Source organism: Salmo salar, chromosome ssa16 (genome assembly GCF_905237065.1).
Source record: "Salmo salar chromosome ssa16, Ssal_v3.1, whole genome shotgun sequence".
Taxonomy (NCBI): Eukaryota; Metazoa; Chordata; class Actinopteri; order Salmoniformes; family Salmonidae; genus Salmo; species Salmo salar.
Window position 1 is genome coordinate 47320804 of NC_059457.1, and position 21625 is coordinate 47342428.

At 41.7% G+C, this 21625-nt stretch overlaps 1 protein-coding gene across 2 annotated transcripts in view; it reads left to right on the top strand.

Moving 5' to 3' along the window:
• Positions 1–88: 88 nt before the first annotated feature.
• The window catches only part of elovl1b (ELOVL fatty acid elongase 1b), a 33180-nt gene continuing 11643 nt past the window's right edge, over positions 89–21625 (top strand). Inside the window, exon 1 of one of the 2 annotated variants that reach the window (XM_045696646.1) lies at positions 89–353. The gene's annotated coding sequence lies outside the window, so the exon portion shown is untranslated. 2 annotated transcript variants of the gene reach the window in all.

Sequence of the window (21625 nt, forward strand, 5' to 3'; positions counted from 1 at the left end):
AAAGGAGTGCGGTTCAATCGTTTTACGAGGGGTGCGTTCAGTTTGATTAAACGTTCGCTACGTTGCCTAACGGCTTCTGCTGAACGGAACGTTCTTCAGAGTTCTTGAACAGACTGAGGGACGTTTGGTGGGTGTGGCGGGGTGTGGCTTGAAGAAATGAGTGACATTTATATCGAAGCGGCCATGCTGACAGCGTTCCCCAACCCCATTTTTAAACTTCGTTTCCGTTTAATTGAACATTGCATTATTACCTTTTTTCGCACTGAACTCAGCCCTGAAGGACGACACACCACACCACTTGTTTTAACGGTTCTGTCTTCTAACTTCTCACGCTCTCCACCACTTTGTTCCAGGTAGGTAACACTTTTATTTCACTAATTATAGCATACGTGCTGTTCTGTATAAAATTAATTTGTGAATTAAACTAGAAAAATAAGTTTAACTATTGCCTGCAGCCAAATAGGTTACCTGTTTTACAATCTATAGTATATGGTTGGCTGTCACTGTAGTCGCCTATTATATTACCATGCATAGGATTAGTCATGGTAGCGGGTTTGAAAACCACTTAACTTGATAAACTTTGTCAGTGAAGTTAGGCATTTTATTTTTGTAACTGCGTCATGTGGCTATGCAGTCCCTATTTCCTTCAATTTTGACAGTTTTGTTGTCAACATCACTACGCGCCGCATTGGCCACAAAGTGTTTGAATCAACGTAATTTGTGAACGTATTGTGACGTTGAATCTACGTGGGAAATACATTGGATTTGAAAAAAGTCATCAACGTAAACGGTTGATTTGAGTGTAAAATTTCAGCCACGGGATTACGTCATGGTAACCAAATTTCAAGAGATAAACCTTGTATAATATATGTTGAGTTGTACCTTTTAAAACAATGTCAGACCTTTGACTCTATCCACGTATCAGAAGGAAAACATATATATATATATATAAGCAGGGCAGCACTTCCTACTGGAAAATGTATCTATCTACAGCTACCCTTCGGTCTCCCATCCAGGGTTTTAACCAAGCCCAGCCCTACTTAGCTATGCTGTTTGTCACTGCCTATTAACAATGTGCTATAGTGAGAATGACTGACTTTTTTTTTGAGATCTCTCCACTTAAAACCTAAATAGGTTCACTGCTGTTATCGAAGTCATTCAAAAGGTTAGGTTTAACAGAGCAAATGAAATGTGACTACTATTAGGCATTTGCAAATTCAACAATAGCTATTGTTTCAATTCAACCCAGAATAAAACAAAAAATAGACCATACAATAGGCCTAGGGTTTCAAGCTCAACCTCTGGTTTCAAGCTCATTTAAAAAAATGTTTTTAGTGATATTGAATTGTTTGGTTATCAACTCAACCAAGTGTGGAGAGTCTGAACTGAACACATTGCTCCTGTAAGTGCCAGGGCAAACCAACTTGACCTTGGGCTTCAGTTGCAAAGCATTCCACTTTCCCATGAAGGCTCCTCTCACTTTCCATTGCTCTCTTTTTGTCCAAGGATACTATCACTGTCACAATACACACTGATGCCAGCTATGAGCTTATCAACATTAATGATTATTCTGTATATTCAACTCTTCAATGGTAGTGTGGATAAATGATTTGTTCCATTGTTAATGGTTACCTCCATGTATGTTGATTATGGAGGATTGTTATCTCTCACATCACAAGGCTATTTCTTTGACATGTAAGTTTAAAACTATAGCGAAATATTTTAATGGGGTGTGAGAAACTGCTTCAAGGTGACTGGCCCTGTTTGTTTTCTGATGCTAATGTAAATATTAGGATCTTAATGGAGCGGTGTCACTGTTTACACACAGTATGCATCATGTTACTATCGTCCGATGAGCGTCAATTGTCAACGGCTGCTGCCTAAAGGGATAACCTTGTCTCGAGGCTAATTGCGCAAAGCGATTGCGTCAGATGTGTCACAACATTTTCAGCCTGATTCCCGGACACTGATTAAGCCCCAAAATAAAATATAGGCTTTTTAGTTCAGGACTGGGGTTCATCTCTGTCTGTGAAACCTACAGTATAGGGAAGGAAGACCCAGACTGGACTGACTAGAATGCTTTGGGTCATCATTTTATGCTTTTGCTCATTGCTTGATTGGCCATAAAGCAAAAGACTGGTGTCTGAAAGGTTGCTGGATCGAATCCCAGAGCTGACAAGGTAAAAATATGTTGTTCTGCCCCTGAGCAAGGCAGTGGATGTCGATTTAAGGCAGCCCCCCAGGGGTTGGGTTAAATGCGGAAGACACATTTCAGTTGAATGCATTCAGTTGTACAACTAACTAGGTATCTGCTTTACCTTTCCTTCTCCCAGGTAATTTCCCCCCCAGCCATCTAGTAATTTTTAAAATGTATTTAACTAGGCAAGTCAGTTAAGAACAGATTCTTATTTATGACAGCCTACCCCAGCCAAACCCAGATGACGATGGGCCAATTGTGCGCCGCCCTATGGGACTCCCATTCACGGCCGGTTGTGATACAGCCTGGAATTGAACCAGGATCTATAGTGACGCCTCTAGTGCTGAGATGCATTGCCTTAGACTGCTGCTCCCTTAGACCGCTGTGCCACTCAGGAGCAGTGGTCTAATACAGAGAGGACAATGGCTTAACTTGTACCTCTTAAGAGATGGCCAATTGCTCTACTCTCCCATCAGATTAAGGCATTTGCTTGTGTCCTTAAGAGGAGCCTCGTGATAGCTAAAATGAAATCACTTACTTTGCCTCAGCACATTGAGTTGATAGAAGGCACTAAAAGAATACTTTTTTTCACTTAAGACTTTTGCGGACCAACTTTCTCTTTCACGTACACTGTACTCTGTGGAATGTTTAGTCACCTCAGACAGCCAAGAAATCTGCACCTGGATCGAACATCAACATAATTTCCCCGAGCAACTCATTCTAGGTTTACCATAAGCGTTCAATGGATTAATTAATTGATTTGATATGAGGCGCTTATTAGTGTGTGGAAGTTATTTTCATAACAGAGGCAATGCATTCCTCACAGAGATTATGGATGCTGTCATTCGATACATTGCATAACCTACATAGTCTTGTATAATCCTACACTGTCTGTGAGACCTGCTCTACACTAAAAGCTCAGATGCACCAGTAGGATTGTCAAACGTTTTCCTGCCAACAGCACTTAGCACCTCTGTTCAGAGTGTCGGCAGTCAATCTCTTTTGTGTTCACACAGCAAAGACCTTGGAAGCAGTCAGCCACTCAGCCTTGTTAAAATACTCCAAACCAGAAGGTGGCAGTAGAGTTGTTTGTTAACCTCTATGGGCTAGGTGGGACGCTAGCGTGCCACCCGTGGTGCACTCCATCAACAGCAGGTGCATTTCAAGAGCGGCAAATTTGAATCCAAATAAATGTCAAAATTCAAATTTTTCAAACATACAACTATTTTACACCCTTTGAAAGATAAACATCTCCTTAATCTAACCACGTTTTACGATTTCAAAAAGGTTTTACGGCGAAAGCATAAATTTAGAGTATGTTAGGACAGTACATTTACAAGAGTTGTGTGTAATGTTTTGTCAATTCAAAGACAGGGTCACCAAAACCATAAAACCAGCTAAAATGATGCACTAACCTTTTACAATCTCCATCAGATGACACTCCTAGGACATTATGTTAGACAATGCATGCATTTTTAGTTCTATCAAGTTCATATTTATATCCAAAAACAGCGTTTTACTATGGCATTGATGTTGAGGAAATCGTTTCCCTCCAATAACCGGCAGTCAAGTCAGCGTCACAAATTAAATAATTAAAATTAGAAAACATTGGTAAAATATTATATTGTCATTTAAAGAATTATAGATTTACATCTCTTGAACGCAATCAACTTGCCAGATTTAAAAATAACCTTACTGGGAAATCACACTTTGCAATAATCTGAGCACTGCGCCCAGAAAAATACGCGTTGCGATACAGACTAGACGTCATGTTGGGGAGATCTAAAATCGAAAATACTATGTAAATAATCCATTACCTTTGATTCTCTTCATCAGATGTCACTTCCAGGTATCACAGGTCCATAACGAATGTAGTTTTGTTCAAAAAAGCTCATCATTTATGTCCAAAAATCTCCGTCTTGTTAGCACATGATCTAAGCCAGCCGGACTTCTCGTCATGAACGAGGGGAAAAAATATATTTACGTTCGTTCAAACATGTCAAACGTTGTATAGCATAAATCATTAGGGCCTTTTTTAACCAGACCTTGAATATTATTCATGTTGGACGAATGCATACTCTTTTATAACGTATTGGAACGAGGGTACCCAACATGAACTCGCGCGCCAGGTGTCTAATGGGCCATCATCGTTCCATGGCTCTTGTTCGGTCAGATCTCCCTCCAGAAGACTCAAAACACTTTGTAAAGGCTGGTGACATCTAGTGGAAGCAATAGGAAGTGCCAAAATATTCCTCAGCCCCTGTGTTTTTCAATGGGATAGGTTTAAAGGTAATACAACACATCAGGTATCCACTTCCTGTCAGAAAATGTCTCAGGGTTTTGCCTGCCAAATGAGTTCTGTTATACTCACAGACACCATTCAAACAGTTTTAGAAAATTTAGGGTGTTTTCTATCCATATGTAATAAGTATATGCATATTCTAGTTACTGGGTAGGAGTGGTAACCAGATTAAATCGGGTATGTTTTTTTATCCAGCCGTGTCAATACTGCCCCCTAGTCCTAACAGGTTAATAATGCATGTCTGTGTGTGTTGCTTATGGTCTTGATTCCAAGCTAACTGCGCTAATGTTGCTATTTTGTAGAAAGCCCTTGTTGATACAATTTTTATTTCACCTTCATTTAACCAGGTAGGCCAGTTGAGAACAAGTGGTCACTTTAAACTGCGACCTGGATACTAGCCAGATGGCATCAGTTAGAGAACTACCTAGAAAGATGACGAAGAAACAATTTTATTCACTCTCTATAATTCCATACGGCAAGTGCTAGCTCATAGCTAAATGTTTAGCTAGCTAGTTAAGGTTAGCATATTTGCTAGCTAGCACAACATAGCTAGTGCACTGTCCTTTGCTAACTCGGCAGCTAACACAGGCAGCTGTTTCATGGAAACTAGCTAATCCATTATGATTTAGTTATGTCAATACTAGCTGCCGTGATTAGCTAACTTGGAGGACGTATTTAGTGTTGTGTGCATTGCGTCTGTGCACTTAGATAGCTCCTATCCCATAGCCTACATTGCATATGAAGTGTGACTGGCTTATCCGGGGATGTACGGAGAAAATGTTGTCTGATTGGCTCAAAGTCAAGTTGTTGGCAAGCCATTGCAATTCTACAAGTAGAATCACTGGGTTCGTTGCTACCGAGTCAGCAAGCAGCAGGTACCGCTTTTGTTCTACATGCTTAGAAAAAAAGATGCCATCTAGAACTTAAAAGGGTTCTTCGGCTGTCCCCATAGGAGAACCCTTTGAAGAAACCTTTTGGTTCCAGGTAGAACCCTTTTGGTTTCAGTTCCAGGTAGAACCCTTTTGGTTCTAGGTAGAACCCTTTCCATAGGGTTTACATGGAACCCATAAGGATTATACCTGGAACCAAAAATAGTTATCGTATGGGGAAAGCTGAAGAACCCTTTTGTAATGAAGGAAAGGCCTGTGATAAGTAGATATTGGCAGTCTAACGGCAGTGAGATTCTAGGTGTGTTTCATGCTTATTATGTCAAGTCTGACTTCAGGATGTTACCTTTTAACCACATGTTAGGGAGGGACCTTGGACCTTGTCCATTGTGATAGAAATGGTGAGGAATTGACGAAAGATGAATTGAGAAAGCCTGTGTCAGTTGAACCCTTTATCTGGCAAATGAGTAACTACCCAATGGGCAAAAACATTTACATTTACGTCATTTAGCAGACGCTCTTATCCAGAGCGACTTACAAATTGGTGCATTCACCTTATGGTATCCAGTGGAACAACCACTTTACAATAGTACATCTATATCTTTTTTGGGGGGAGGGTAGGGGGTTAGAAGGATTACTTAATCCTATCCCAGGTATTCCTTAAAGAGGCGGGGTTTCAGGTGTCTCCGGAAGGTGGTGATTGACTCCGCTGTCCTGGCGTCGTGAGGGAGCTTGTTCCACCATTGGGGTGCCAGAGCAGCGAACAGTTTTGACTGGGCTGAGCGGGAACTGTGCTTCCACAGAGGTAGGGAGGCGAGCAGGCCAGAGGTGGATGAACGCAGTGCCCTTCTTTGGGTGTAGGGACTGATCAGAGCCTGAAGGTACGGAGGTGCCGTTCCCCTCACAGCTCCGTAGGCAAGCACCATGGTCTTGTAGCAGATGTGAGCTTCAACTGGAAGCCAGTGGAGTGTGCGGAGGAGCAGGGTGACGTGAGAGAACTTGGGAAGGTTGAACACCAGACGGGCCGCGGCGTTCTGGATGAGTTGTAGGGGTTTGATGGCACAGGCAGGGAGCCCCGCCAACAGCGAGTTGCAGTAATCCGGACGGGAGATGACAAGTGCCTGGATTAGGACCTGCGCGCTTCCTGTGTAAGGCAGGGTCGTACTCTGCGAATGTTGTAGAGCATGAACATACAGGATCGGGTCACCGCCTTGATGTTAGCGGAGAACGACAGGGTGTTGTCCAGGGTCACGCCAAGGCTCTTAGCACTCTGGGAGGAGGACAGACACAATGGAGTTGTCAACCGTGATGGCGAGATCATGGAACGGGCAGGCCTTCCCCGGGAGGAAGAGACGCTCCGTCTTGCCGAGGTTCAGCTTGAGGTGGTGATCCGTCATCCACACTGATATGTCTGCCAGACATGCACAGAAGCGATTTGCCACCTGGTTATCAGAAGGGGGAAAGGAGAAGATTAATTGTGTGTCGTCTGCGTAGCAATGATAGGAGAGACCATGTGAGGATATGACGGAGCCAAATGACTTGGTGTATAGCGAGAATAGGAGAGGGCCTAGAACTGAGCCCTGGGGGACACCAGTGGTGAGAGCACGTGGTGCGGAGACGGATTCTCGCCATGCCACCTGGTAGGAGCGACCTGTCAGGTAGGACGCATTCCAAGAGTGAGCCGCGCCGGAGAGGGTGGAGAGGAGGATCTGATGGTTCACAGTATCAAAGGCAGCAGATAGGTCTAGAAGGATGAGAGCAGAGGAGAGAGAGTTAGCTTTAGCAGTGCGGAGAGCCTCCGTGACACAGAGAAGAGCAGTCTCAGTTGAATGACCAGTCTTGAAACCTGACTGATTTGGATCAAGAAGGTCATTCTGAGAGAGATAGCAAGAGAGCTGACGAAGGACGGCACGCTCAAGAGTTTTGGAGAGGAAAGAAAGAAGGGATACTGGTCTGTAGTTGTTGACATCGGAGGGATCGAGTGTAGGTTTTTTGAGAAGGGGTGCAACTCTCGCTCTCTTGAAGACGGAAGGGACGTAGCCAGCGGTCAAGGATGAGTTAATGAGCGAGGTAAGGGAGAAGGTCTCCGGAAATGGTATGGAGAGGAGGGGATAGGGTCAAGCGGGCAGGTTGTTGGGCGGCCGGCCGTCACAAGTCGCAAGATTTCATCTGGAGAGAGAGGGTAGAAAGAGGTCAAAGCATAGGGTAGGGCAATGTGAGCAGGACCAGCGGTGTCGTTTGACTTAACAAACGAGGATCGGATGTCGTCAACCTTCTTTTCAAAATGGTTGACAAAATGGTTGACAACAGGTTGAATCAACGTTTTTTTCCAGGCCATTTCAACCCCCAAAATCAGAATTACGACCTTGAATCAATGTGGAAAAAGTCATCAACGTAAGGGCATTTTGTTTTTCACCTAACTTTTAACCTAAATCCAATGACGTGGTGAAATGTTTAATTGATTTCACATTGAATTCACAATAGTTGACAACTCAACCAAATGTAAATCAAAATGTTGATGTTGAACTGACATCTATGCCCAGAGCGTAGTTCCTTTTTTCAAGTACGGAGATGAGTAAAAGAAATCCCTTTCTATTTATCAGAAGGGAAGTGGTGACCTTGTGTGACTACCCATACAGAAGTTAAAAGAGGAAGGTGTTTTTGAAATGTGTGTCAACCCTACACACAGTCCCACTTTGATACCAATAGTTATAATCATGACAGTTGTAAAGAATGATTGACATGTTTTAGTGTTATGAGGGAGAAATACCTGCAAATATTTATCCTGACCACTGACTCACTCTCTACCCCTCCTCCCAGTTCCCACCTTTAGAGGGTAGTAAACATCCTCCAGCCAGGTTTCAAATGCATCTGATTGTTTGGAACAGTTATAATTCTGTAATGAGCACTTTTTCAAATGTCATCTGAAGCAGGTAATGTTGTCCTATGTTGAAACCAGTTCTGATAAGATATACTTCAGTAATAATTGTGGAATGGTGTTTTTGGATGACGTTGTTGGAATAATAACCAGTACTACCTCTTGGTTATTATCTTAAGGCAAATGCCAGGAATAGCCTAGTTTGAGGTGGTCACCTAGGTGACAGCTGTCACCAGGGGCTGTACTCTACACAACCTTGGAAAACGACTGACTGACACTTCTCTCTGTAGAGCAAGTGTGCCATCCCGCTGGCTTGCTGGGTGGTTGTCTGTCCCCCCCACTAGTCAAATATGTGATGTTTTCATTAGGGTTGTAGTATGACAAAGATTCATTCCATAGATGGAGTAGTTAGATAAGGTAATGCAATGTTGAGTAAACATTTTGGTGGTTTACTCAAGTAGTGAATGAGAGATGGAAATTGACTTTTTAAAAGTGAATATTTTATTTCAAGGTACGTTATTTTTAGTGCAGAAGTATGCTATAGGGTTAAAGAAGGGATGCTTATTATTTTGTTTATGTAAACAAATGTGTTTTTAAAGAGGTGAAAGCGCAAAGGAAAGCTTCTGATCCATTGCACAATCATAAAATAACAGAATATCACATTCATTTCAATGAGTGGTGACGTTGAACTTGTTCCACTTTTCAAAGAACCTCTAGTATGGAACGAGTTCATACAGAACCATGCTGGGGGTGTTATAAAACCACATCCTGGCTTCAACTTTCCTTTCCTGTCAAATAAAATGGCTGGTGCTGAAGTTAGGTGAAAACAAGCTGGTGGAGACACTGCTGGGACATGATAGGTTGTCCCTGCCTGGAAACACCCATTTTTGGCATCAATGTAGTAAGTAGATCATTCTGTCACTGTTATTAGTCAATACATGTCATTTACATAACAAGAGGGGAGTGATAGTGCAATAATAACCTTACAGTATACTGGTATTTGTGATTTACAATATCCATTACTAGGAGCTGAAAGACTAGAAAGTTACAAAACGTCATGGTGAAGCCCCTCCACCCTATAAATTAAACAAATAGGCCTATGTCGTACAAAAGAAATGCCAAATATATATACATACACACACACAGTTGAAGTCGGAAGTTTACATACACCTTAGTCAAATACGTTAACTCAGTTTTTCACAATTCCTGACATTTAATCCAAGTAAAATACCCTGTCTTAGGTCAGTTAGGATCACCACTTTATTTTAAGAATGTGAAATGTCAGAATAATAGTAGAGAAAATAATTTCTTTCGGCTTTTATTTCTTTCATCACATTCCCATTGGGTCAGAAGTTTAAATACACTCATTTGGTAGCATTGCCTTTAAATTGTTTAACTTGGGTCAAATGTTTCGAGTAGCCTTCAACAAGCTTCCCACAATAAGTTGGGTGAATTTTGGCCCATTCCTCCTGACAGCTGGTGTAACTGAGTCAGGTTTGTAGGCCTCCTTGCTTGCACATGCTTTTTCAGTTCTGAACACACATTTTCTATAGGATTGAGGTCAGGGCTTTGTGATGGCCACTCCAATACCTTGACTTTGTTGTCCTTAAGCCATTTTGCCAAAACTTTGGAAGTATGCTTGTGGTCATTGTTCATTTGGAAGACCCATTTGCGACCAAGCTTTAACTTCCTGACTGATGTCTTGAAATGTTGCTTCAATATATCCACATAATTTTCCTACCTCATGATGCCATCTATTTTGTGAAGTGCACCAGTCCCTCCAGCAGCCAAGCAACCCCACAACATGATGCTGCCACCACCGTGCTTCACGGTTGGGATGGTGTTCTTCTGCTTGCAAGCATCCCCCATTTTCCACCAAACATAACAAGGGTCATTATGGCCAAACTGTTCTGTTTTGTTTCATCAGACCAGAGGACATTTCTCCAAAAAGTATGATCTTTGTCCACGTGTGCAGTTGCAAACCGTAGTCTGGCTTTTTTTATGGCGGTTTTGGAGCAGTGGCTTCTTCCTTGCTGAGCAGCCTTTCAGGTTATGTCGATATAGGACTCGTTTTACTGTGGTTCTAGATACTTTTGTACCCGTTTCCTCCAGCATCTTCACAAGGTCCTTTGCTGTTGTTCTGGGATTGATTTGCACTTTTTTTTTTTTTTCATCTCTCACAGTTGAAGTGTACCTATGATAAAACATTACAGACCTCTACATGCTTTGTAAGTAGGAAAACTTGCAAAATCGGCAGTGTATCAAATACTTGTTCTCCCCACTGTGTGTGTGTGTGTGTGTGTGTGTGTGTGTGTGTATTTATTTATGTTGATTGAGTCCCAAGCCCACTGTATGCCATCTGATCCATTGATCCACTACCGGTTAATTCTTCAATCCCAAAAGAATGGGGAAGATGGGTACCGTATTAATAATACCAGAATTTCAGACGGTACCTTTCTTATCCACTTGGAGTTGAGTCATATAGCTTCATCAACATAACAGAAGTCTTGGAACATGGACTTATTTTGACATTAGGCCATTAAGTGATCTTTAATGTGCCATCTGAGATTAAATGGTGTGCAATGTCGTAAATAGCTCTGCCATTTTATTCAATTTCAGAAGAGACAGCTTCTTTTGTAGAAAATCAGCATGTTGCCTTGGTAATTTTACTGTATATTTCATAGCCTGTAGCTCATTCCATTCAGAGAGTGGGGAAGGCCTTGGTAGTGTTGCACCATAGTACAGCATAAGGGTGGAAATATCAGGAGACATGTGCTTACTTGTGTAACCATTAGAACACATACAGACACATGACGTAACCTCACTCACACAAACCTGGGGCGTAGGCCTATTCACTAGAAACCAAACCAAAAAAGTTTCAAGTTTTTATTAGTCGTATGTAGGGGATACACATGGTATACACCGTCCAACGAAATGCTTATTTGCAGTTTCCTTCTCGACATTGCAACAACAATAATAAAAGATAAGAATATGAACATAAAGTAAATGGTTCAGTAGAATAGAATAAACATTTGAGCATATGTATAATACAGAAAGGCACAGTATTTATAGTCCCAATATTTACATGTGTATCGGTGAACGGGGGATGTGGGGGCAGTGTAATAAGAGTCTGGGAGCAGCAGTTGTGATGTGTGCGTGCTAAGGTGCAGAGAATCAGAGCAAGTGGGCAGTCCAGTTCAAGTGTTAAGCATTCTGATGGCTTGTAGATAGAAACTGTCTGAGCCTGTTGGTATCAGACGTTATGCTCCGATACCGTCTGTTTCAAGTAGATGTCCTGGATGGGTGGGACCACGGTCCCAGTGATGTACTGGGCCGTCTTCACCACCCGCTGGAGGGCCTTCTGGTCGTGGACGGAGCAATTCCATGATGCAACCGGTCATGACGCTCTCGGTGGTGCAGCGGTAGTGTTTGGAGAGGACCCGGGGCGGCAATGCCACGTTTCTTCAGCTGCTTTAGGAAGTAGAGGCGCTGTTGCGCCCTCTTGACAAGAGTGGTGGTGTTGTTGGTCCATGACAAGTCCTTGATGATGTGGATGCTGAGGAACTTCTGCTGACTCTCTCTACTGCAGTTCTGCTCGTGGTTCCCTCTGCTTCCTGAAGTCAACAATCAACTTTGTTTTGCTGACATTGAGGTAGTGGTTGTCATGCCAGTTCACTTACCTCCCATAGGTTGACTTGTTGTTGTTTATCACACCTACAACCCGGGGTGTCGTCAGCAAACTTGATGATGGAATTGGTGTCGTGCAAAGCCAGTTGTGGGTGAACAGGGAGTACAGCAGAGGACTGAGGACTCACCCCTGGGGGGCCCCTGTGTTAAGAGTCAGTGTGGAGATGTTGCCAATCCTCACAGCATGAGGGTGGTGTCCAGACCCAGGGCTCTGAGCTTGGTGTCGAGCTTGGAGGAAACAATAGTGTTGAATTCTGAACTGTGGTCAATGAACAGCATTCTCACATAGGTGTTCCTATTGTCCAAATGTGTTACGGCCATGTGAAATGATTGAAATGGCATCTTCCATGGATCTGTTGGAGCGGTAGGCAAATTGGAGTGGGTCCAGTGTGCTGGCCTTGATGTGGGCCATGACCAGCCTATCGAAGCGTTTCATGATGACCGGGGTTAGTACAACGGGGCGATAATCATTTGTGCATGTCATATTTTCTTTCTTGGGCACTGGGATGATGGTGGTCTCCTTTTTAAAGCAGGTTGAGACTACAGATTGGGGACTCAAACAAACAAAACAAATCGGGAAAGGACATACTTGAATTTATCCGATATAAACTCTTGTATTTGTTGCAAAACGTATTCCATTTTGAGTAAACGATTTCCGTTGCAAAATGTTTGGGATTTATGATTACACCCCAGGCCAGCAGGGAACAGAGAGGAGTTAGTGCTGCAGTTTATGCTGAGAAACATACAGCATCGTGGTATGAGAGGCCAATCAGGTGTTTCAATCAAGTAGAGTTGCACATTTTGTGGAATATTTAGAGGTAGAAATTTTCCATGGGAATTAACAAATATATGAAAATTAATATTAATACCATTTAAATGTCATGTTTTTTGCATTGGATATATTTACCATATTATATGGAGATAGAAACAAAACATTTTACCTTATCATAAGAAGACATAATTGCAAATGATTAAATCCTTCCAATAGAAATAAAAAAAACAATTTTGTTACGAATTGAACTTTAATTAAAGGAGTTAACTCTTCACATGGGATGACTTCACTGAACAACAAAAGAAAGGGACTATTGAATGATCCCCAATGACCCGTCGCATCTCCCAAAAACGTTTTCAACATGCATCTGTAAAATTATAGTCTAGAAACTAAAGCTTTGGTTGTCTTCCTCTCAGGCTTCCATGTCTTCTCCCTGGATCTCCTCAATGTCCATCTCTTGAACATCAGACTCTGAGGCCTCATCTTCACTGTCACTTTCCAACCTTGTTAAGGATGGCTCGTTGTCAGCCTCAAAAAGCCTCAAATTTACCCGGCTGGCCACCAATTTTTCAACCCTTGTATTGGTCAGCCTGTTGCGTGCTTTGGTGTGTGTGTTCCCAAACAAGGACCAGTTGCGCTCTGATGCGGCTGATGTTGGTGGGATTTGGAGGATGATGGAGGCAACAGGGGAAAGAGCCTCAGATCAACAAAGTCCCTTTCACCAGGTAGCTGATGAGATATGTTGGCAAGACTGCCATTTTGCCTCTCCATCCCAAAGCCCTTGCTTGGAAGTGTACTTCGCCAGACTGCCAAGAACCTTGCCCTCATCCAGGCCAAAGTGGCGAGACACAGTAGTGATGACACCATAGGCCTTGTTATAGGCCTCCATATCGGCAGACTGTGAAATGGCCATAAAGTCAGACAGCTAACGTTAGTAACCTAACCAATTCGCTATAATATTAACTGTTGCCGTTCAAGTTATAACGCGTTAGTTGCTTACTGGACCCTGGCAATCTGTGTGAAATGTTAACTAGCTAATGAACAAACTATCTGAACTAACAGTAATGTTTCCCTCTATACTATGCTGTTAATTTTCTGAATGAGAGAATTGGGTGAAAATGAGGCGTTTCTTGTTAAACAAGTGGAGCTGGGCCTGGCTTAAGCTGGATGCCACTATAGAGGTGAAAGGAACACCACACACTTTCCCACTTTTTAAAACCAAGGCAAAGTTGGTTTTATATTTACACATTCATCAGAAATTCACCATTTGTCACAGGAACATCAAACTAGGTATGATTTATTCTATAAATGTCTAGCATAACCTTTATTTTGAGGAACAATTCCAGTTTTGACTTGATAGAAATACATAAAATCCTATCAAATGCCATTTAAAGCTATATAAATCAATAACGTTTTCACTGATTATGACAGAATCAAAGGTTGTAAAAGTATTCTAGACATTTATAGAATAAATCATATCTAGATTGAGGATTCTGTGACATGGTGAATTAGTTATTGATTTATACACCTTTAAATTGCATTTGAAAGATGTATTTCTATCAAATCAAAACTGGATTTATTTATTCAAAACAAAGGTTGTAAAAGTATGCTAGACATTTATAGAGTACACCATATATATTTTTATGTTTCTGTGACAATCAATTAATTAGTTATTGATTTTTACTATTTTAAAATGGCTTTTGGCGAATGTCTGAATGTGTGAATATAAAACCAACTTTACCTTGGTCTTTTTCAATACAGTGGATAAAAAAGGGTATGCCAGGTGTACTCTCTGCCTGAAAGAGATCAATTATGCTAACAAAGGGTATCGTGCTCTGTTGGCACATTGTAGAACAAATGTGCAGTGTAGCCCAAAGATATTGCTTTAGTTGTGTTGAACTTGACAGTAACGCGTGTGTGTGTGAGTGAGGGGGGGATTATTGAAATGTTTTACTCAGTGAACGTTATTTTTGCACATGTGTAGCCTTGTGCACTTGATCGATATCTATTATAGAGCAAAAATAGAATGCCTGTTTGTTTCATTGTATTTCTACTTTTTTAGTGTGTGTGTGGTCACAAGCGTTCTATTAGAAAGGCCTTCATGGCTAACTGCAATATTAGTGTATTGTTCTTTCTCAAGACTTGAGTGTCATTTGCAGTAAAGTCTAGGTAACAAATAACTAACATTGGATTGCTTTCTTTACATTTTTTAGCTGTGAGTTAGGTTCATATTAACCACTTTTTATTTTACACACCGAGACTGATCATGTATATCATATTTTTTGTTGTTTAATTAGTTCCAACCTGCATTTCCCCCTAGCAGGGATGTTTTGCATGTTTCAGTGGGCCCTCACCAGTTTGCTTCCCTGTATATTTACCAATACCATATGTTGGTGTAGAGAATCATGCATGTAGTAAAAAAACAAAATTAAACAGGAATTAGTGCAGGTGTAAAAATAAGTGAACCCCAAGTTGCATTGGTTAAATTAAGTAGTTTAAGTAGAATCAGGTGGGTAAATAATTTGATACCAAATGAATCAATCAAAGGAGAGATTGTTTGGGGGGGACTCTAAATAGAGGTAAGAAACCTGGTCGGTTTGGTGTTACCCATCCAGGTGAATACAAAGCACACCATGCCGAGAGGAAAGGAGATCTCAGAGGACATGAGGGTGGTGAGAGCACATCAGTCTGGGGAAGGCTATAAAATCATCTCAAAAAGATTTGAGCTTCATCAGTCCACTGTCAGGCAAATCATTTACAAATGGAGAGCATTTAACATGACAGCAACTCGGCATGGAAGTGGACGCCCTTCCAAAATATCCCCAAGAGCCTCGAACAATAATAAATCCGGTAAAAGCCAACCCAAACATAACATCTAGAGATTTGCATACTTCCCTTGCTGCAGCTCAGGTGACAATAAGAAGAACACTGAATCCAAATGCCATTCATGCGATGGTTGCTAGGAAGAAGCTTCTGCTGTCAAAGAACCAAACTGCCCATCTTAAGTTTGCCAGAGATCACCTGGACAAACCTGAATGTTTCTGGAAGTCCATTCTCTGGACCGACGAGTCCAAAATTGACCTTTTTTGGATTGGCCAAGCCAAAGTCCTGACCTAAATCCAATCGAGATGCTGTGGCAGGACCTGAAGCGGGCAGTTCATGCCAGACACCCCTCAAACCTGTAAGGAGGAGTGGGCAAAAATCATGAGACTGATTACTGGCTATAGGAGATGTTTACTCCACGTTATCGCTGCTAATGGAGGTGCCACAAGCTATTGACTGAAGGTGGTAACATTTTTGCACATCAAATCTGAGTTTGTTAAACTACTTTTGTTCAATAAACAATATAAATATATATATATTTTTTGTTTCTGTCATTTACTTGGAATGTCTGCATTACGAATTGGGGTTTCGATAAGGATTTTGTTTATTTTATAGCAAAATAATGACCAGCACTGTGTTATTTTTTTTGTTGGCTCTTCCATATTGTCTATCTCTGATAAGCTACCCAGGACAGGACTGAAAACAGCCCATATTAATATATCTAACCTTAGAAATAAGGTTCATGAAGTCAATAACTTGCTAAACATCAATGTTTTTTTAAACCTTTATTTAACTAGACAAGTCAGTTAAGAACAAATTCTTATTTATAATGACTGCCAAACCCTAACCCGGATGACGCTGGGCCAATTGTTCGCCACGCTATGGGACTCCCAATCACTGCCGGTTGTGATACAGTCTGGAATCAAACCAGGGTCTGTAGTGATACCTCTAGCACTGAGATGCAGTGCCTTAGACCGCTGCGCCACTTGGGAGCCCAAATAAGATTCATATAATAGCCATTTCTGAGACTCACTTAGATAATTCATTTGATATAGCAATAAAAGGATATAACATCTATCGAAGAGACAGGAATGCTTATGGGGAGGTGTTACTGTGTATATATATTCAGAGCCATATCCCTGTAATGCTTACAGAAGATGTTATGTTAAGTGTTATTGAGGTGTTGTAATTGGTTAAACAAGTTTTTCCAACAGTATGCTAAGAGCTGGCAGCAAGCTGATAGGTCTGCTGTTAGAACCAGTAAAGGCCACTTTACCGCTGTTGGGTAGCGGAATTACTTTGGCTTCCCTCCAGGCCTGAGGACAAAGACTTTCCTCTAGGCTCAGATTAAAGATATGACAGATAGGAGTGGCTATAGAGTCAGCTACCATCCTCAGTAGCTTTCCATCTACGTTGTCAATGCCAGGAGGTTTGTCATTATTGATCGATAACAATAATTTTTCCAAAGTGGGCCAACTTAGGTAGAAAATGCCGACAATGAATCGTACTCATGCATACAAAAACGAATAATGAAAGAAAAGCATTGTAAATGAAATTTTGTCAAGTTAGTGTGGGAGAGGTAGAAAAATTGTTATTGCTCAATAATGACAAACCTCCTGGCATTGACAACTGAGGTAACTGACTCTATAGCCATTCCTATCTGAGCATAGAGGAAAGTCTTTGTCCTCAGGCCTGAAGTCATTCCGCTACCCAAGAGTGGTAAAGCGGCCATTACTGGTTCTAACAGCAGACCTGCCAGCACTTTAGTATACTGTTGGATGTTTTGTTGTTGACCAATTACAATGCTATTTCTCTGTAAACAAATGAACAACAAACTTTCAGCATGCTTAGAGAGAGGGGCACTCAACATGTACTGCACTGACACAAATGACTGATGATTGGTTAAAATAAATTGATAATAAGAAGATTGTGGGAGCTGTACTGTAAGATTTCAGTGTAGCTTTTGATATTATTGACCATAACCTGTTGTTGAGAACTTGTGGCTTTTCAACCTCTGCCATATCGTGGAATCAAATCAAACTTTGTCACATGCACCGAATACAACACTTACCGTGAAATGCTTACTTACAAGCCCTTAACCAACAATGCAATTCAAGAAAGAGTTAAGAAAATATTTACCAAACTAACGAAAGTAAAAAGTAATACAATACAGTATCAAGGCTATATACAGGGGGTACTGAGACAATGTGTGGGGGTACAGGTTAGTCAAGGTAATTTGTACATGTAGGTAGGGTTAAAGTGACTATGCATAGATAAAACGGTGCGAAGCAGCTGTGTAAAAACAAATATACTTAAGTATCAAAAGTATAAATAATAATTTCAAAATCCTTATACAGTATTAGGCAAAGCAAATGGTACAATTTATTTTTTTTTTTTTCAGGTATGAATAGCCAGGGGCACACTTCAACAGTCAGACAATTTACAAATGAAGTATTTGTGTTTAGTGTGTCTGCCAGATCAGAGGCAGTAAGGATGACCAGTGATGTTCTCTTGATAAGTGTGTGAATTAGACAATTTTCCTATCCTGCTAAGCGTTCAAAATGTACCAAGTACTTTTGGGTATCGGGGAAAATGTAAGGAGTAAAAGGTACATTATTTTCTTTAGGAACGTAGTGGAGTAAAAGTTGTCAAAAATATAAATAGTAAAAGTACAGATGCTCTAAAAAAAAGTAGTACTTTTACACCACTGGTAATGAAATGGTCCTGAACGTCTCTAAAACTAAGAGCATTGTATTTGTTTCCCTAAGTTCTAGACCTCAGTGGAATCTGGTAATGAATGGTGTGGCTGTTGATCAAGTTGAGATTAAATTACTTGTTGTTACCTTAGATTGTAAACTTTCATGGTCAAAACATACAGTGCATTTGGAAAGTATTCTGACCCATTGACTTTTTCCACATTTTGTTACATTACAGCCTTATTCTAAAATGTATTGTTTTTTTTCCCTCATCAATCTACACACAATGTCAAAGCAAAAACAGGTTTTTAGAAATGTTTCAAATGTATTAAAAATAGAAAACTGATATTTACATAGGCATTCAGACCCTTTACTCAGTACTTTGTTGAAGCACCTTTTGGCAGTGATTACAGCCTCGAGTCTTCTTGGATATGACGCTACATAATTGGCACTCTTGTATTTGGGAAAATTCTCCCATTGTTCTCTGCAGATCCTCTCAAGCTCTGTCATGTTGGATGGGGAGCATCGCTGCACAGCTATTTTCAGGTTTCTCCAAAGATGTTCGATCAGGTTCAAGTTTGGGTACTGGCTGGGCCACTCGAACATTGAGTGGCCACTCCTGCGTTGTCTTGGCTGTGTGCTTAGGGTCGTTGTCCTGTTGGAAGGTGAACCTTCTGCCCAGTCTAAAGGTCCTGGGCGCTCTGGAGCAGGTTTTCATAAATGATATCTCTGTACTTTGCCCTGTTCATCTTTCCCTCAATCCTACCTAGTCTCCCAGTCCCTGCCGCTGAAAAACATCCCCACAGCATGATGCTGCCACCACCATGTTTCACTGAAGAGATGGTGCCAAGTTTCCTCCAGATGTGATGCTTGGTATTCAGGCCAAAGAGTTCTTGGTTTCTAATCTTGGTTTCATCAGACCAGAGAATCTTGTTTCTCATGGTCTGAGAGTCCTTTAGGTGCCTTTTGGCAAACACCAAGCGGGCTGTCATGTGCCTTTTACTGAGCAGTGGCTTCCTTCTGGCCACTCTGCCATAAAGGCCTGATTGGTGGAGTGCTGCAGAGATGGTTGTCCTTCTGCAAGGTTCTCCCATCTCCACAGAGGAACTCTGGAGCTCTGTCAGTGACCATCAGGTTCTCCATTTAAGAATGGAGGCCACTGTTCTTGGAGACCTTCAATGCTGCAGAAATGTTTTAGTACCGTTCCCCAGATCTGTGCCTCCACACAATCCTCCTGTCTCGGACCTCCACGGGAAATCCCTTCGATCTCATGGCTTGGTTTTTGCTCTGACATGCACTGTCAACTGTGGAACTTTATATAGACAGGTGTGTATGCTTTTCCAAATCATGTCCAATCAATTTAATTTACCACAGGTGGAATCCAATCAAGTTGTAGAAACATCTCAAGGATGATCAATGGAAACAGGATGTCCCTGAGCAGAATTTCGAGTCTCATGGCAAAGGGTCTGAATACTTATGTAAATAAGGTATTTCAGTTTTTTATTTGAAAACATTTCCAAACCTGTTTTTGCTTTGTCATTATGGGATATTGTGTGTAGACTGATGATAAAATGTTTTTAATAAATTTTCGAATAAGGCTGTAATGTATCAAAATGTGAGAAGGGAAGGTGTCTGAATACTTTCACTGTGGCACTATCATAGGATGCCACTTTTCCAACAAGTAAGTTCGTCAAATTTCTGCTCTGCTAGAGCTGCCACGGTCAACTGTAAGTGCTGTTATTGTGAAAGGGAAAAGTCTAGGAGTAACAACAGCTCAGCCGTGAAGTGGTAGGCCACACAAGCACATAGAACGGGATCACCAAGTGCTGAAGCACGTAGTGTGTAAAAATCTTCTGTCCTCGGTTGCAACACTCACTACTGAGTTCTAAACTTCCTCTGGAAGCAACGTCGGCACAATAACTGTTCGTCGGGAACTCCATGAAATGGGTTTCCATGGCCGTTCAGCCGCACACAGCCTAAGATCATCATGCGCAATGCCAAGCATCGGCTGGTGTGGTTTAAAGCTTGCCTCCATTGGACTCTGGAGCAGTGGAAACGTGTTCTTTTGGAGTGATAAGTCATGCTTCCTTATCTGGCAGTCCAACGGACTAATCTGGGTTTGGAGGATGCCAGGAGAACGCAACCTGTCTGAATGCATAGTGCCAACTGTAAAGTTTGGAGGAGGAATATTGGTCTGGGGCTGTTTTTCATGGTTCAGGCTAGGCCCCTTAGTTCCAGTTAAGGGAAATCGTAACCCTTCAGCATACAATGACATTCTAGATGATTCTGTGCTTCCCGACTTAGGGGTAACAGTTTGGGAAGGCCCTTTCCTGTTTCAGCATGACAATGCCCCCTCACACAAAGCGAGGCGCATAGAGAAATGGTTTGTCGAGATCGGTGTGGAAGAACTTGACTGGCCTGCACATAGCCCTGACCTCAACCCCATCAAACACCTTTGGGAAGAATTTGAACACCGACTGCGAGCCAGGCCTAAGCCAGGCCCAACATCAGTGCCCGACCTCACTAATGTTCTTGTGGCTGAATGGAAGCAAGTCTCTGCAATGTTCCAACAACTAGCGGAAAGCCTTCCCAGAAGAGTGGAGGCTGTTATAGCAGCAAAGGGGGGACCAACTCCATATTAATGCCCATGATTTTTGAATGAGATGTTCGACGAGCAGTGTCCACATACTTTTGGTCATGTAGTATAGATTCAATGGTTGTAAAGATGGGGAGAGGTCTGTCCATAATAGAGATGCTCTGCTTTTTTTGACACCACACTCCACAAAGCAAGTTCTGCAGGCTCTAGTTTTATCTTATCTTGATTATTGTCCAGTCATATGGTCAAGTGCTGCAAAGAAAGACCTATTTAAGCTGCAGCTGGCCCAGAACAGAGCGGCACATCTTGTAATTAGAGGGCTAATATTAATACTATGCAAGGAAGTCTCTTGGCTAAGAGTTGAGAAAAGACTGACTGCTTCACTTTGTTTTTCTTGTTTTTCTAAGAAACGTTTTGGAAATTCCAAATAGTTTTGCATAGTCAACTTACACACGGCACTGACACACACTTACCCCCCCAGACATGTCACCAGGGGTCTTTTCAGGTCCAAAACAAATTCAAGGAAACAAAAAACACATTTATTTTTAATGTAGGACACCAGTAAGACTAGGTGTTGGCGTCGGCTAACGCGGATCCTAAGAACTCCTAAACTAATCAAATCCCTTGGGACAGAGCAACAACTCGTCTCTGTCCACAGATACAGAAATATTAAGAGGCCAGACAACTACATCTATACAACTATTAACAGTTGATTGGACTAGGGTGCTAGTTGTGATGCACACTTTTAGTCACGACTAGGTACCTAATTTCAGTAGATTGATGTTAG